We start from the raw sequence: 19,216 nt of genomic DNA, 5'->3' as shown, positions 1-19,216 counted from the left end.
TCACACAACGAGTTAGTGGCCAGATGGAATGGAAGTCAGGTATCTTGTCTTAGGCTCAGTCAACAAACATTTATTAGGCACTTACTATGTACCAGGCACTGTGCTAACAAAGTCCCTGCCCCCAAAGGGCTTACATCCTAAGAGGGAGATAGCATGGACACATGGGTACATATAAGCCACACAGAGAATGAATGGAAGGTACTAAGCCATTGGGCCTTCAAAAATACTGCTATTATCTCTACCATTTTTCCCCACATTCAGGGCCTTCCCTAATAGAGTAAGGCTAGAATAAATCACACTGAGGTAGAAAACACACACACACACACACACACACACACACATCAATGTGTAATTAGCAAGATCTGGTTGTATCACTTCTTCTGACCATCATGTGATCACCTGCTCCATGCAAGTTCTCCATAAAATAGTCTTTTTGGCAAGAATACATTTTGCATTTGAATAACATGCCCAGTCCATTGGAGTTGCACTCTCTGAAGCATAGTTTGAATACTTAGCAGTTCAGCTCAAGCAAGAACTTCAGCGTCTGGTACTTTATGCTGCCAGGTGATCCTCATAATCTTCCTAAGACAGTTCAAATGGAAGCGATTCAGTTTCCTGGCATGGCACTGGTAGACTGTCCATATTTCACAGGCATACAACAATGAGGTCAGCACAACAGCTCTGTAGACCTTTTGGTAGTCAGTCTAATACCTCTTCTCTCCCAAACTTTTCTTCTGAGCCTCCCAAACGCTGAGCTAGCTCTGGCAATGCCTCATTTGGGGGAATTTATGGAGAATTTCTCTGGCATCAACCTCATTGTCAATGTGTATATCCCTGGAAAGTACACTACCAAGGTAAGTAAACTTATCCACAGCATTCAAAACTTCTCCATTTATTGTAACCAATGGTTCCACGTATGGATGGTGTGGTGGTAGCTGATGGAGCATCTGTGTTTTCTTGGTATTAATTATTAGGCCAAAATTAGCACAGACAGCAGAGAACTGATCCATACTTTGTTGCATCTCAGCTTCAGATGGTGGTCAGAAGAAGCAATACAAGGACACTCTCAAGGTTTCTCTCAAGAACTTTGGATTTGACTGTGCAACATGGGAGACACTGGCAGAGGACCACTCAGCATGGCATGCCCACATCAGAAAGGGTGCTCTATGAGCAAAGCAGAATTGAGACAGCACAAAGTAAACGGAGGATGCACAAATTTGGAGTAACCACCTCAAATGTTCTCACAGACTATCTGTGCCCAACCTATGGTAGAGCATTCCGAGCTTGTATTGGTCTGATCAGTCACAGTTGGATATACTGAAATTTCACTTGATCATGGTGATGTCTCCTTTGAGAATGAACCAAGCAAGATCTGGTTAAAATGAACACTAAGGACAAGCCTGAAGGGAAAAAAGTCCTAACAAAGCTATAGGTAGTGCACAGGGTAGACAGGGCAAAGGAAAGACGAAGGCCTGCCATTTTGCTTTGGATAAGAGGAGGGTTTTGTGTACTGATTGTAGATTTGGAAGGCATGAGTTTTTTCCACCAAGCTCGTCGGCTACATGTCTATCGATTGTGTCTTATTGATTGGAGGGGGCAATCACAGCTGTCATTGACATGGTACCTTGAGGTCTGCTAACGACTTTTTAAGTATATTCTCTCTTCTATTATTAAGTAATGTTGCTTTCATTTGGGGAAATTTATGGAGAATTCCTCTACCTTATGTTCAGACCTTCTAATGTCAGCTGCAGGCCCCTTCATGGAAATGAATACTCACTGCAATAGGAGATGACCACATGGTTCATGAAATGATGTTTCTAGAAGACTTTGGACCCTTTACAGAAACCAATTCCACATTTCCTTGTCCAAGTCATCCTTCCATTGAGCTCCAATCCAAATGTACAACAAGAATGTCAAGACTGATATGTTTCAATTCCTCCCCCACACTGGTCTTACATTTAACAGAGTGACGGTTCAGTTAGTGTTCAAACACAATGATGCAGTTCTGTGATTATTTCATCAGTTTGGAAAACTTCCAATGTGAGTGCAATCTATCTATGGTTTAATAGGAAAAGATCTAGGAGCTGCCTACAGCACACAGAGATTAAGTGACTTGTGCAGGGTCACACAGCTAGTGAGTAATAGGGGTGAGATTAAAATTCAGGTCTTCCTGACTCTAAGCTCAGAGTTCTATCTACTCATATTGCCTATAAATTCATCTAAAACCTATGTGATCCTTGTAACTCTTTACCCTGTTAAGTATCATTCCTCCGCTGTCACTGCAGAAGATTAAACCACACAGGACTGAAAGTCACTTTGAATTTTTCTTTGTCTCACAGGTCTCCATAGTTCAAAAGAATCCATGACCTAGTAGCCAGCCTACTAGAATGTAATATCCCCCATTAGAACATAAGCTTCTGGTGGACAATGGGCTATTTTTGCTTTTTCTTTGCATCTCCAGGCTCAGTAGATGAGGTGAATTACTGGCAATCCAAGAGAGAAGGCACACAGCAAAGCCCACAGGATCATGGTATGAAACAACAAGGTGAGTGTTAAGCTATGATGGTCTTCTATGCTATCTGGAAGGGCTAGAGTTGGTGATGACCAAATTATCCACATGGTAAGAACAGTCATGTCATTCTTCCCACTTGGTTATCCCCTGGGGTCTGGACAGCTCCAGAATTCTAAGAATTGGTAAATGGAAGACAAGGGGCCAAAGGGTCCTCAGTATCAGGTCTTCCAATCATGTTTGCCATGAGGTCTGGGCAGCATGAGGGATAGGAGGAGAGCAAAGGGAATGCAAGGTGGGGGTGAGAACACCTAGAGTGCCAGTCTTTACACCTTCAGGCAGCCCCATACAGTGTGGACACTTCTTCAACAAGGTACCTCTTGTGCATATCTCAAGATCATACAAGACTCCTTAAAGCATAAGAAAAATAACTTTTCTCAGTGATTCTCCCATTCAAAATCATACATGGTAACATTACACAGAACATGCTTGCTAACAGTGTTTGCCATTGTCATTAAGAATGTTCAGGACAGACAGGAGGAGCCAAGATGGCAGAGTAGAAAGATACACATATGCTAACTCCAAACCCACAACCCATAAAATACCTGTAAAGAACTCCCAACAAATTCGGGAGCAGCAGAAACCACAGAACAATGGAGTGGAGGAGATTTCTGTTCCAGAGAGACCCGAAAAACTGACACGAAAGGTCCGTCGCGCACCAGACCTGGAGCCGAGCCCAGCCCTGCCTTGGCCATGCAGCACCGAGAGGAGCAGATCCGAGCAGGCTCCAGGGACAGAATCTCCAGCAGCCATGCAGGTCCCTCCACCCACGGGCGCCAAAGGTCAGTGAAAGAGTCTTTTTGGCTAGCCAAGAGGGGAGAGGGGTGTTCCCATAACTCAGGTCCCCTCAGGAGGCAGTAGCAGAGGCAGCAGTGGACAGGGGCTCCCAAAGCAGGCAGGAGCCCAGATTCATTGTTGAAGGTCTCCTCGTAAACCCCCTGAGGGAACTGAGCCCAGTGTGGCAGCTCTGCCCCTACCTGAGCACCTGAACTTAATCTCACACTGAATAGCAGCCTTGCTCTGCCCAAAGCCCTAAGGCTGGGAAGCAGCATTTGAATCTCAGGCCCCAAGCACTAGCTAGGTGGATCTGGAGGCGAGGTGGGTGTTGGGAGGAAACTCAGAAGTCAAGTAACTGGCTGGGGAAATGCCCAGAAAAGGGGGAAAAAAAATAAGACCATAGAAGGTTACTTTCTTGGTGAACAGATATCTCCTCCCATCCTTTCAGATGAAGAAGAACAATGCTTACCATCAGAGAAAGACATAGAAATCAAGGCTTCTGTATCCCAAATATCCAAAATAAATATTCAGTGGGCTCAGGCCATGGAACAGCTCAAAAAGGATTCTGAAAATCAAGTTAGAGGGGTGGAGGAAAAACTGGGAAGAGAAATGAGAGAGATGCAAGAAAAGCACAAAAAGCAGGTCAACACCTTGCTAAAGGAGACCCAAAAAAATGCTGAAGAAAATAACACCTTTAAAAATAGGCTAACTCAATTGGCAAAAGAGGTTCAAAAAGCCAATGAGGAGAAGAATGCTTTAAAAAGCAGAATTAGCCAAATGGAAAAGGAGGTTCAAAAGCTCACTGAAGAAAATAGTTCTTTCAAAATTAGAATGGAACAGATGGAGGCTAATGACTTTATGAGAAACCAAGAAATCACAAAACAAAACCAAGAGAATGAAAAAATAGAAGATAATGTGAAATATCTCATTGGAAAAACAACCGACCTGGAAAACAGATCCTGGAGAGACAACTTAAAAATTATGGGACTACCTGAAAGCCATGATCAAAAAAAGAGCCTAGACATCATCTTTCATGAAATTATCAAGGAAAACTGCCCTGAGATTCTAGAACCAGAGGGCAAAATAAGTATTCAAGGAATCCACAGATCACCACCTGAAAGAGATCCAAAAAGAGAAACTCCTAGGAACATTGTGGCCAAATTCCAGAGTTCCCTGGTCAAGGAGAAAATATTGCAAGCAGCTAAAAAGAAACAATTCAAGTAGTGTGGAAATACAATCAGGATAACACAAGATCTAGAAGCTTCTACCTTAAGGGATCAAAGGGCGTGGAATAGGATATTCCAGAAGTCAAAGGAACTAGGACTAAAACCAAGAATCACCTACCCAGCAAAACTGAGTATAATACTTCAGGGGAAAAATTGGTCTTTCAATGAAATAGAGGACTTTCAAGCATTCTTGATGAAAAGACCAGAGCTGAAAAGAAAATTTGACTTTCAAACACAAGAATGAAGAGAAGCATGAAAAGTTAAACAGCAAAGAGAAGTCATAAGGGACTTACTAAAGTTGAACTGTTTACATTCCAACATGGAAAGACAATATTTGTAACTCTTGAAACTTTTCAGTATCTGGGTAGTGGGTGGGATTACACACACACACACACACACACACACACACACACACACACAAAACACAGAGTGAATTCAATAGGATGGGATCATATCTTAAAAAAATGAAATTAAGTGGTGAGAGAGAAACATATTGGGAGGAGAAAGAGAGAAATGGAATGGGGCAAATTATCTCTCATAAAAGAGGCAAGCAAAAGACTTTTTAGTGGAGGGAAAAAAGAGGGGAGGTGAGAGAAAAACATGAAGTTTACTCTCATCACATTCGACTAAAGGAAGGAATAAAATGCACACTCATTTTGGTATGGAAACCTATCTTACAATACAGGAAAGTGGGGGAGAAGGGGATAAGCAGGGTGGGGGGATGATGGAAAGGAGGGCAATGGGAGGAGGGAGCAATTTGAAGTCAGCATTCTTGGGGAGGGACAGGATCAAAAGAGAGAAGAGAAGCAATGGGGGGCAGGATAGGATGAAGGGAAATATAGTTAGTCTTACACAATACGACTATTATGGAAGTCATTTGCAAAACTACACAGATATGGCCTATATTGAATTGCTTGCCTTCCCAAAGGGAATGGGTGGGGAGGGAGGGATGAAGAGAAGTTGGAACTCAAGTTTTAGGAACAACTGTCGAGTACTGTTCTTGCCACCAGGAAATAAGAAATACAGGTAATGAGGTATAGAAAGTTATCTGGCCCCACGGGACAAAAGAGAAGATGGGGACAAGGGAAGGGAGGGATGATAGAAGAGAGGGCAGATTGGTGATAGGGGCAATCAGAATGCTCGCTGTTTTGGGGTGGGGGGAGGGGACAAATGGGGAGAAAATTTGGAACCCAAAATTTTGTGAAAATGAATGCTAAAAGTTAAATAAATAAATTTAAAAAAATAAAGAATGTTCAGGACAGAACCAAGGAGGGATCCACTGAGTGGCTGAGATCTCCAGATGTTCCTACTTATGAATGACACTGTGCTGACAGCATCATACTTTGGAACATGGAGAAGCCTCCTTAATGAGATCTCTACTCACTCAGAAAAGTAGCCTAGTTATCCACCCACTCAGGGATGCTGGATGAGAGATTTTTGCTACTTTGTCTATGATACGCAGTAAATTAGAAGCTCATAGAGCTGGTCCATCAGAACATATATCTTATAGAGAATGCTGAAGATAGACAATGAGCTAGGACCAGAGTAGAAATGAAAGTACAGACTGTACTGCTGGTAGGAAATTGTATAGCACTTTTTAATGACCTCAACTTTCTCCCTGAAAGAAAAATTCATTTTTTAAGTACCACTTGTGTTCCTGTCACACTACATGGCTGTGAATCATAGAAACCCTGAAGAGTCAGAATCATGGGCCACCCAAGGGACATTGGAAAGATAGATGGTGGGTGTAAAGAGGCCACTGCATATTTCTAATAAACAGGTGCAAGTAACCTTTTACACAGCTGGGTAAAAGAAATCACAGAAGAGGTGAAAAGCTATACAGTCTAACTCTGTGCATCACCAATATCCACATAATATCTACAAGTCTAGAGGCAGGCCCTTAGTACGATGGATGGAGGACTTCTTGTGGAGGATTTGTAGGAGGACATGGACATGAACAAGAGTGGTGCAGGATGAGAAGGTTTGGGGAGAAGGGGAAGGCAAGGTTAGTGCCTTATAGGTTCAATATGAGTTTGCAGTTGGATGTCATAGCTCAGAAACTCTACTACATTCAGAGAGGCAAAGACTCCCAGATAATGAAAGTGATAGTCCAGAGATTGTCTGCCCCTCAGACCACACTGGAAATGTTGCTTGATTCTGGGCATCAGTTTAAAGACATTGATAGATGGAGAATGTCAATAGGAGGGCAACCAGGATGGAGAAACACCTTAAATCTATATCAAGTGAGGAACAGTTGAAGGAATAAGGATGTTTAACCAAGAGAAAAGGAGGGAAGGACACGAGAGCTGTCTTCAAGTATTTAAAGGGCTGACTTGTGGAAGGGACACAGCTAGCATCACCTTCTCCTTGAAGCCTTTCCTGAGTCCTCCAATGGCTAGAGCCCTCCCTCCATCCTTTCCTAACTTGATTTCATGTATTTATTCATTTTATATTTATTCTGGAGCTGCTAATATATGTACCCAGTGTACCTCCCATTAGAACACCAAGCTCCTAAGAATAGGGATTATTTCATTCTTTATATTTGTATCATGATCATTTGTTGGATGTACAGAGTGATCCAAAAGTCTCATTGCAGTTTTAGGGTGTGGCAGTCCTCTACATCACTTGAAAGGACTAAAGTTGGTGCCTACCAAACTATTCAAGTCTTGTGAACAGTCATATCACTCTTCTCACGCAGCTAGACCATGGGGTCTGGGTAGTCCCAAAGTTCTGAGAAGGGGTGAATGGAAAACGAGGGGATAAGCCGCACCAAGACCTTATATGCTAGCAGGGATTCTTCTCAGGTTTGGGTCAGAACTATTAAGGTCTCTTCCAACTCTGTAATTCTGACCCCCACCTCCAGTTATTAGCATCCTCTTCCTCTTGAAATTATACTGCCTTACTACTTTGTTTTCTAGATCCTTATCTATGCACATGTCCTACTCCCCCAGCCCAACCCTTTCATTTGCCCTATAGCACAGAAGCTCCTGAGAAATAAAGGCCATTATATTTTTTTTGATGCTGTAGCCCCAGCACCAGTGCAGCACCTGGCACATAGTAGGCCTGACCCAATATATGTTGAATTGAATTGAGTAATTAAATATTAGCTCTTATTTTGATAGTGTTATAAGGTTTCTGAAGCATTTTCCTCACCCTGACCTTGTGAAATAAGGAGATGAAAGAAAACTGAGAATCAGCACTACACAAAAATGTCAGATATTCAGGGCCTTAGTAGTTTGGGTTTATTTTAAGATGTGTTCTTATGATGTGCAATATAAACGCAAATTTAGTCCATTAACTTCAGTGAAAGGTTTAAACATATAAAGTATAGAAAAGGTTCCTTAAATGTTACAGAAATTCTTCATTTAGAAATGCATTTAAATATTCAAGTTGGAGGAATGAATTTCCCCCTTAAAAAAAACCTCAGTTTTTTAAAGAGAATTGCTTTAGATCTAATGCAGAAGACTAGATAAGTAAATGGTACACTTAGGAGTGCCGGGTCTGGAGTCTGGAAGACTATCTTTCTGAGTTCAAATCTAGCCTCAGACACTTACTACACTCCCTCGAAACAAAGTCAAGTGCAAGTTATGTCATCATTTCTCTGAGGTCATGGTCTTCTTCAAAAACACAGGATGAACACAACCTGTGAGTAGACCGAGCTGCCTGAGTGGGGATCCAGCGAGTTGGGTAACCCAGTTCATCCTCTCCCTTCTGTCTCCCTCTCCCCTTCCTTTGGGGTTTATTGGCTAGCTATCCTTTCTTTCCTTTCCTTCCTTCCTTCGTTCTTCCTCCCTTCCTTCCTTGTCCTTCCCCAAACCTTAAACCTAGTGCACTCTGAAGCCCAGAGGTTGGACAAAATAGGTCCCTGCCCAAGCTCCACTTAATGGGTGGCTTAGAGTAATTATCAGTAGTAACCGTTTCTCTTTCCCTCACAGTTTGATTTAGCTATTTTTTCTTTGGTTCATTAAAAAGGCCATTCCCTGACTACTTCTTAAAGAGGCCTATTCACTCAATGAGCATTACCCCCCTCTAAGTGAGTAGGTGAAAAGGACTAGTCTAAAAAAGCCAAGGTCTCCCACTGCATCCTGGGCCATCTTCAGTTATCCTGATGAATATCTGGTCACTGGATCCAGATGGCTCAGAAGGAGAAAGTGAGGCTGGTGACCTGCACAGCACTTCCTCACTCAACAAAGTCAAGTGCAAGTCATGTCATCATTTCTCTGATGTCATGGCCTTCTTCGAAAACGAAGGATGAACACAACAATCTATGCAACGCCGGGCAAGTCACTTCCTCCGTTTGCCTCAGTTTTCTCATCTGCAAAATGAGCTGGAGAAAGAAATGGTAAATGACTCCAGTATCGTTGCCAAGAAAACCCCAAATGGGGCCACAGAAAGTTGGATATGACAGAAAAATGACAGAATGACAAACTAGAATTGAGAAATACAAAGTATGGTATTCACAAAGCAATCTTGCAGCAACAGCACACACACACGCACACACACACACACACACACACACACACACACACACCCTGAACCAAAACAACAAAAACAAAAACAGAACTGATCAAGTTTGGAAGGTTATAAAATAGAAGAGGTGGAAGGGACCTTTGAGAGGACCAAGGCAACTCTTCTTCCTCGCTCCATTTCAGAGAGGAAGAAACCAATACTTGCAGGAAAGGAACCATTTGCTTAAGGTCATACCAATAGTATCCAATCAGTATTGGCAGTGTCTGGATGGGACCCAAAATTTTGCTACTCATTTATACTTTTTGGCAAATTTCTACTATTTATTAAAAGGGAGGGATGGATCATTTCACCCCAATGTTTTCTTTTAAAACTATCTGTAAATAACCAAATTTTAACATAAAAAATCAATAGTACTTTCTCAGTCATCTTCCATATGTTGCTCCACCCAGAAATTTGTTGTGATGTCTAAAGAGAGGGCCCAAATCACTTTCACATCTTGCGAAGTAAAATCGAAGCACTTGAGCATATGTTGATGGTCTAGACTTTAAAACCTGATGAGAAATAGAACATAATTTTAAATTTGTTTTTAACCAAAATCAGAATATGCCTGAAGACAACTACAGCTTTGATCAGGGAGACTTTGACAAGTAGCCAATAATACAAATGTCCATCAAGCACACTGGAAAGTTCAGAGGTATAACAAGAAAAGAGGGTTTGGGATCACAAAAATGTTCGTGATGTGACCCATGTGTCAACTGGCCCCATCCTCTGATACGATAGACCTAGGTACAAAATTTGGCATGGAAGAGAAGGGAATTTCTCACAAAATATCCTGGTCTCATCCTCCAATTCAAGAAAATATTTAAGATCACATTAATGATATTTAAATAATGTCATTCAGGGCAGCTAGGTGGCACAGTGGATAGAGAACCGACCCTGGAGTCAGGAGGACCTGAGTTAAAGTCCAGCCTCAGATACCTGATATTTACTAGCCGTGTAATCCTGTACAAGTCATTTGACCCTCTTTACCTCACAAAAGGATAAAGGAAATAAATTACAAAAATAAATAGCTAAATACAGTAATGACAATGTCTGGCTCATGTTTCCTGTCTTCAAAAGAGTCCCTACTTTTCCAGAAAACATACAAGCTAATAAGATATCAAACACAAAAAAGATTTCATTCACACAACAAAAAATGAAAAAATAAAAATATTCACTTGTACCCCAGAGTATAGACACTCAAGAAAACGTTCTCACCTTCACCAGGAAGAAATAACTCAAGGATGCTCTGATGTTAAATCCAGGTTCTTACCACTCTATCCCGTTGCCTCCTCCGATTTTATGATAAAGAGATATATAAAAAGATAATTTTATGGTAAAGAGAAATAGAGGATTGGGAGACCTTTCACCATTTTTATCGAGCAGCCCTGCTGTGAGCTTTGTGCATAAACCCATGCTCTTGTAAGGCGAGGCTCACAAGCTGAAGGAGAAGATCTCTCCAGCTCTAAATCAGTGACTGGATGAACTCAGAACAACATGCTGAGGAAGGAGGAAGTGGAGGGACAGGGACCAGATGCTTCACTTCCCAGATATTCTAGGAAAGGGCAACCAACCAAAGGAATAAGAAGCCCCTCCAAATGGACCCAGGTCCTGTCCAGCAAGAGGGAGCCTCTGACACAAAAATGACATAAAAGCATGGCATGCTGTTTGAACCAGCTCTCCCAAAACTCACAAAGCACACTGAAGTTTAACCTGCACTATTCACGTTTTCTTCATCACTTCCTTAAGTCTACACTACTGATGAAACAAGAAATTAAGCCCTGATTCATCATATTTGTTTGTTTTCTACATGTAAATGTTTGTGCTGAAAATTTAACCTTCAGCTCCATGAGCTTTGAGCTGCCTCCATATCCCTGCATAGAAATAATAATGATGGTGATATCTATACAGCATTTTAAAGTTTACAAAATATTTAATAAGTATATTATCATTTGATCCTCCCTACAACCTTGAGACAGGAGCTATTATTATCTCCGTTTTACAAATAAGGAAGCTGAGGTCAAGAGAAGATGTCAATCAATAAACATTTATTAAGCATCTATTACTCAGAGTCAAACAACTACCCAATGTCTGAAGCAGAGTTAGAATTCACATCATGCTACCTGTACTCTGACTCTAACGCTCTTCCCCACACACCACCTGGCTGCCCGAAAGGATTTGGTTCAGATCAAAATTGGTAGCTTCAAAGACTTCCTGGGTCCCTTTCAACTCGGAGATTCTATGATTCCAAAAATTACTTAGGACACACCTTCTACTTGCAACATGAATGAGATAGAGATGAAAAATGCATAAAGGGAATTCTGAGGCACAATCAAGCTATTTTATTGTGATAAAGAGATAACTGTCAGATTTCAATGGTCTAGGACCCACATTGATAGTGGGGTCACTCATGAGTTTGGGAAAATTCTGTCTCCAAGATTCCTCACATCCTCCAATGGTATGAGCAAGGAAATGGATGGATGGATGGATAGATGGATGGATGAATGGATGGGTAGATGGATGGATAGATGAATGAATGAATGAATGAATGAATGAATGAATGAATGAATGAATGAACATTAATGAAGCACTTACTATGTGCCAGGTCCTCAAATCCAGCCCCAATATCTGCCTCCAACAAGGGATGTCCCATTTGCCTTAAAGCTGGGAAAACAAATCCTGCTGGGGAGAAGCTAATCACCTCTGTATAACCACCTGGGCTCCTTCCTATGCAGTGGTTTGAAGTGCTGGTAGCATTGCTTTAATAACTGATCACTTTTGCAAATGATTTAAGAGGCAAGAAATAATGTTGGAACCCTAAGATACAAGTCATCAGAACAGATATCTCCTCCTCTTGGCAAAGGGAGCTTATAAAGAGAGAAAGGCTTTGCCATTTCCCATCTGACTTCTTGTCCCAAGAGAAAATGGAACAATCTCAGAAATCCTTATGGTTCTACTTACTTTGCATTCATATCATTACCTTTTGACACCTTGGGGTCAAGCTATGTCATCTTCAAGGAACCAAATCTCCATCATTAGCCAAATTCAATTAATTTCACTTAAAGTTTTGTGAATGCAACGACTTCTAATAAGGCCATGAAATAGGTGGCTTCATTTGGGACCTAACAATCCTTAATGTGAGCTGCTTTTTCTCCTGCAGTGCCTTCCTTAAATCTTGCAAATACCTGCCTTCTCAATAGGCCATCTTGCCAAATTCACTGAACTGTCTACTCAATGCCACGTCCTGTGCTAAGAATACGAAATCGGAACAAAACAAGGCAGGCAGGATGACCACTACACAGTTGATTGTAGCTAAGCTGAACCTCAGCAGTTCAATGACTCACCATAAAGTCACATGGCCCAGTCCATGTGACCTCCTAATTCAGTCCTCTTCTCCTGAAGATAGAGGATCACAGATTGAGAGCCAGAAGGGGTTTCTTCTAGTTCAATCCCAATTATTTTGCTAGTGAGGAAACTAACACCCCAAGAGGTCAAGTGACTTGTCCAATTATAATCAACTGTAAAGCTGGGATTTGAACTCAGATCTTCTGCCTTCCAAACCAGCATCCTGTCCATTGAACCCCATTGCTTCCTCCCAAGTCCATAATGGTTTTTTCAAGAAGCTGATCTTGTCTGTGGTCAATAGTGAAGCTAGGCTACACGAGCTGTTAGAGAGCAGCTAACAGTACACACCCTTATAAAGCAAGGATATTTTGTCACTCAACGGAATACGAAGAAAGTGTTACAGCCATGCTAGCCTCTAGACTGGAGGTTTTCTTGGATTCAATCAATCAGTAACTATTTATTAAATCCTTAATATGTGCCAGGTACTAGGTTAAACACTGGAGATATAAATACAGTGAATGAAACTGTCTCTCTCAAGGGGTTACATTCTATAATGAAAGATATATGTCCAAAACAAGTACAAAGCTGGTAAATACAAGAGAGTCTGGAAGGGAGGAAGGTATTCCCATTTAGGAGGAATTAAATGAGGATTCATGAGAAGGTCAGTCTTCTGAGTCATAACAGAAGAGAAGGATTCTATGAAACAAAGGTGATGAAGCACTCTCAAGGGCTTCCCAAACATGAAGGATGGCAAGGACAAAGGCATGGAGACTGGAGATATAACAGAGTATGTGAGAAACATAGAGAAAGCCAGTTTCGTTTTGTTTGTTTCAAGACAAAAACGTCTTGCTCCCACTCTCAGCCCATGCACAGGCAAAGTTTCTACCAAGATGGATGCAATCACTGTACTGAGAGAATGCTGTCAACAAGTAAGAGCAAAATGTATCTTCACTCAAATTACTCCTTAGGAAAACCTGGTGGCTCACTGTCTCAGCTTGGAATGGGTACATGCCTGTCAACCCCTAATGAGCACACACACCCATCAACAGCTTCAGAATAAGCCACGAACTCATCAAAGAGAGCCACCAACACATCCTCCTTTGCCCACTGAAACTGTGCCTGCCTCTCCTCAACCCCAACCCTGGGGCATGGCCAGCTAATGAACCAGTTTCTCCCAATGGCTTTCATTCTCTTTTGTAGGAGCTAGGTGATCTAGCTTAGGACTCACTGCGAAGGTTTCTGTAGCCCAGGAACACAGAATGTTCCACTTAAGTGGAACCTTCCATATCACTGCTTTTCAGAAGGCTTTCTCCCCTGATTTCTTGCTCCAGCCTCCCCCACCCAGTAGGTACCCCAACTTTTGCCTTGGGGCACCAGTTCCCTGAATGAGAAAATCTCTCTATATCTAGTCCAGACAAAGACTCATCACATTGCTACTTGGCCAACTTATGCCATTTCACCATGTAGGTATCCCTCCCATTCATCTTGTTCCCTCCATGCATCCTCCCACTGCCAGCCATTTTCTTTCTTTCTCCTAGAAAGGATGACTCAATCTCTTGCACATTAATAATTGATAAGAGTGCCTTCTTCCTACTCAGTACGTATTTCCTATCTACGTAGTTGTTTGCATGTTTTATCTCCCATTAGAATGCAAGCTGCTTGAGGCAACAACCATGTTCTTGTCTTTTTTTGTATCCCCAGAGCCTGATCCATGGTAAATCATTCTGGACTCATTAACCATGGCTTCACTCACCACCCCTGGGGCTTCCCAGACCAAAACACCCCTCCCCGACTGCTACTCCCACAGGTGTTTTCTTCCCCTGTTGGAGAGTACCTGCCTTGAAGGCAGGGGCTGTCTTGTTTCATTATATTTGTATCCCCAGGGCTTAACCCTGTAGCTGACGTATAACGAGCATTTTATCCATTTTTCATTCTCTAGTCTAGCCTGATCCCTTCACTATATTAGGAAACAAGCCTAGAGAAGGGACATGACTCATCCTTGGTCACAAGTTAATTGATGGCAAAGCCAGGCCTAGAACCTAATCGATGCTCTCCCAGAAATCCCAGGCCTCCTTTCCTCATCGAGTCCACCAGCATTGGCCAGGAGCTCATTTACAAAGCTGTGAGAACTAGGGTCTCAGATCCTGCTGCAGAAGAATGAGACGACAATGAGAGACATGAAAGCCACATCTGAATGGTTCTGAAACTGCTCAGAAACCCACATGGGCCAGTCACAAAGTCATTTCCACCAAGATAAAAACAGGGATTAAAGAGACCAGAGTAAGATGAGGCTAGAGGGGGAAAGGCTCCAAAAGGGGGTGGGGGATTCGCAATTAGATCTTGATAAAGGGTAAGGGTCTGGCTGAGGACTCAGGGGAGTAGCCTAGATACTGAGAAAATCAGCCGTCGATTCCAAACTTCTTTTCATGTGCTCAGATAAGGAGGAGATGTTTAGGAGTCCTTGGACCCTACTTGAAGTGACGGATAATCTCCTCAATGTGGAGATGCTGTCTGTTCATACCTACTGGTCTATGTGACTCATGGTCACGTGTGCATGTAAATCCCATACAAGGGTCCAACTACAATGACAGACACCTTCACCTAGCTCTCTTGATATACCAGGTAACCAAGGAAGGCCAGGTAGTCCATTGGTTATCTCTCACTTATGTGATGGGCCCATCTTTTTTTTTCTTGGTCATACACAAAGGACAGAGGGCTAGCATGGTGGAGAGGATGGAAAATTGGCCTCAGATGCATGATGATCTGAACTGGGTTTAAACCCCAATTCCAACAACATACTCATTGTACATCATAGGCCAAGAATGGTTAAACTCTCATTTGCCCTAGGCAAATTTAGAAGCTACAGAACAGTTGATGATCATTAAGGAGTTTGCTCAATTAAGAACTGCATACACTGATGAAATCATAGGTCTAGGCAAAAAGTACACACACACATCCACACATGTGTGTGCCCTCATAGGCACACAGGCAAACACATGTGCACACACAACCATAGGGTCATAGGTTTGGACTAGAATAGTCATCTAGCACAAACTTCTCTTTTCAGAGAGAGGAAGCTGGGGACCAGAGAGGTTTAGTTGACCTTATCCAAGGACATACAATAAATAAACAGAAGAGCAGGAATTTCCCTAAATTCCAGAATTTCAGACTTAGAAGAGACCCTGGGCCATCAAGTTCAATTCATCTCCCTAAAAAGGTATATTACTTAAAATATAATCTATAAATGATCACCCAGCCTCTAACTGATGGCAAGTCCCTCATCTCCCAAGGCAGCCACTCTTAGACAGTCCTGGGTGTCAGGAAGTTTGTTCCTGTCATCAACTATTTGTGTCTACACCTTCCCCCCTCTGACCCTGATTCTGCCTCTGGGGCCAAGCAGATCAAGTTCAATCTCTCCTCAATACTATAGCCGTAAATTCCTCCCCAAACACATGAAAAGAGGATATATTTTCAACAATTTTACTGTTTCTGGAGATTGTTGCATTGGAACATTTGTTTCATGACCAAAGTCATTTTGAATACCTTTGTCTGTGGAGTTTTCCATTATATGTAAAATGAGGTCCCAGAAAGACCCTACTATGCTCATCCCAAAAAGAAAGATGAATGGTTAAAGAATAATCCTGTCTTAGACAGTCTAGGACATTTGATAACTATTTGCTACAACACTTGTAGAAGACAGAGAAGCCAATGAGAATTGATGCTTTAAGGCTACACTCTCACTGGTGCCTTACCTTGACTCTCGGAGGCCAGTATTATGAGAACTATTGTCCTCACTTTACATATGGGGAAACTGAAGCTCAGAGAGGTAAAGGGAATTTGTCCATGATCACATAACTAGTGTCAGGGATGAGATTGGAATCCAAGCCTTCCTGCCTTCAGATTCATCACGCTATCCACTACACCCAGCTGTTTCTCATTCACCACACAGCAAATGGGTTCAGAACCCTTCCTCACAATCTATTATTGTCTATTCAAGGTTCCTTCTGGGAAGATGGCCAAAGAGAAAAAAAAACTCACAAACCTGGAAGCCAAGCAATCTATGGTAGGGACATTCAAGGCACATCACCCCTTTCCTGTTGAGAGCATCTACAAGGGACACATCTCCTGCCACTTGCCTCTAGTGATCCTGAGATTCCTAAATCCCATTTCACATCCCCAGGGAGCATTACAATGGAGCCTTTGAGAATAAAAACACTTTGGCCATCTTAATTTCTTTCAGCACCAAGAAAACCTGACTGTTGTCCAAAAGTGCCAGAGAGAATCACATGCAAATCAATAGGAGGCATTAGGTTAAGAATCAGACTCCAAGGGCAGAATTAGGACTAACTGGCAGGCAGAAATTATGGGGATGCAGAATCAACTAAAAATATATAATAGAGTAATGAGAAAGAGCATTGGATTTGGAGTCAGGAAACCCTGGGTTCAAAGGAAACCTGACTCAGCTATTACTTTATGTGACCCCAAGCAAATCACGTAAGCAGCAGCCTCATTGTCCTTCTTTATAAAATGAGACGGATTCAATGACCTCCTAAGTCTCTAACGTCTCTAGGTCTATGACTCTAATGAAGACATTTCTAAGGAATGCGCTGCTGTGAAGCAATGAATCCCCTGTCACTGAAAAACCATCCAACGAGACTGGATGACACCTATTGTGCACAACATAAAAGGGAGTTAGACATAAAGAAGGAGTCAGAGGACCTGGCTCCCCCATGACTTCTTGGGCCTCAGTTTTGTCATCTCTAAAATGAGGGAGTTCGACAAGATTAGAGGCATCAAATGTGGAGAACCAAGGGCCACAGAGGGCCACCGAAGGCCACAATCTCAAAGATGCAGACCCCAACCAGAATATAAGGTAATTGGGAAAATAAAAACACAATAAAACATAGATAATGCTACATTTTAAATTTAAGTCAACATGCAGCCCACAGGAATCCTCATGCATAGATTAGTGGCCCCCATTTCTATCTGAGTTTTATAACACCGGCTTAAACAACTTCTGAGATCCCTTTGAGCTTGGCATCTACGTGTAATCTTTCCAAGCACATCCACCCAAGTCATGGATGGGATAAAGTATTTATGCTCTTTTCTCCATCCCTGCCTTTTCTCTTGACTTCATGAGATATGCCAACCTGGAAACTGAGGAAATAATCTTACCTTTCCATGAATGCCTCAATCCAGTAGCCTCCCTCCCTCATCCTTCCTTCCTGTTTATTTGTTCATTTTTACCAGGCATAGGACTCCTCCAGGAGACAATTAAAATTCCTCAGTTATGCCAAACTTTCTGTATTGTTTCATGTTGCTGAATCCATCACTTCCACTAGGAGGTTCTTCAGGTGTGTTACTGCTTACTCATTCATCCACCTAATATGTGTGGAATGTCTATTCCTGGGCTGGGGAACCTGAGGCCTCAAGGCCACATGGGGCCTTCTAGGTCCTTGGGTGCAGCCTTTTACAAACAAATTCTTTTACTGAGGGGATTTATTCTATGAAGTTTGGATTCAGTCAAAGAGCTATACTTGAGGACCTCAAGGACCACATGTGACCTCAAGCCCTGAGGTTCCCCAGCCCTGGTCTACTCTGTTGTACTAGGTACTGCACTGGCAACTGGGGGAATATGAAAATGAATAATAGATGTTTGCTGTTTCATCATTTCAGTCATGTCCAGTTTGTGGCCCCATTTGGGGTTTTCTTAACAAAGATATTGGAGTGGTTTGTCATTTCCTTCTCCAGTTCATTTTACAGATAAGGAAACTGAGGCCAACAGGGTGAAGTAACTTAAAAGCACAGCAAGGAAGTATCTGAAGGCATATTTGACTCAGGTCTTGATGACTCCAAGAGCAGTGCTCTCTCTATTGCTTTACTTAGCTGCACCTAGGCTAGGGAGGTCATGCAAATGACTGAGAAAGGAAGGGATGGGGCCAAATCTCCAACTCTTACCCAAGGGGCAGCCATTATGGTGAGCAGCTAATTCAAATAGAGAGGAAACTCATGGGAGTGGAGGTGATAGGAACCTGTGAAGCCAGGTGTCAGATGATTCCTCAACGTGTGTACTGAGGTCCCTGAGGATGAAATCATTGAGAACAAAGGTGGGGGTGAGTGAAGAGGAAACCTGTGAATCAGGTGCTGAGGGTGGCCAGGCTATAAATAAAATGTGTTACTGGGACAGCCCTTGGATCTCATAGCAGCTTCTAAAAAAGATAGAAGCTCAGGGTCTGGATTCTTCCACTTTCATGGGCCCTGAGAAGGCAGCAAAGCAATCACATAAGCCTTGATTGTCTATACTATCAGTTTAGAAAGAAACATTTATGAAGCACATACTGTGTAAGATACAAATAAAACTCATCTTGAAAACCTCACTTCTGAAATTCAGACGCTGGAAGGAGCACTGCTATCTGCCTCCTCTCCCTTTCCCAGAAATGTCTAAATGCTAAATGTCTCATTCCTCTCCAGGCCACACTCCAACTGCCTCTGCCCACTCTCTTTGTGGTCCTCCACCCCCGCGCGTTAGCTTCCTTTTATGTGTTGCTGTTTTGGGGTCATTTCAGTCATGTTGTGACCCCATTTGGGGTTTGCTTGGCAGAGATACTAGAGGAGTTGACCATTTCCTTCTCCAGCTCATTTTACAGATGAGGAAACTGAGGCAAACAGGGTGAAGTGACTTGCCCAGGGACATCCAACTAGGAAGTGTCTGAGGCTGGATTTGAACTCAGGAAGATGAGTCTTCCTGATTCCAAGCCTCGTGAGCTATCCATTGTGCCACCTTGCAGTT

General features: G+C 42.4%; 1 protein-coding gene across 5 annotated transcripts in view; it reads right to left on the bottom strand.

Moving 5' to 3' along the window:
• Nucleotides 1–19,216, bottom strand: part of ERC2 (ELKS/RAB6-interacting/CAST family member 2) — a 1,010,504-nt gene that overhangs the window by 948,085 nt on the left and 43,203 nt on the right. The gene's annotated exons all lie outside the window — the stretch shown is intronic.

Source organism: Notamacropus eugenii, chromosome 3, assembly GCF_028372415.1.
Source record: "Notamacropus eugenii isolate mMacEug1 chromosome 3, mMacEug1.pri_v2, whole genome shotgun sequence".
Classification (NCBI taxonomy): Eukaryota; Metazoa; Chordata; class Mammalia; order Diprotodontia; family Macropodidae; genus Notamacropus; species Notamacropus eugenii.
This window is presented reverse-complemented; position numbering and strand designations above follow the sequence as displayed.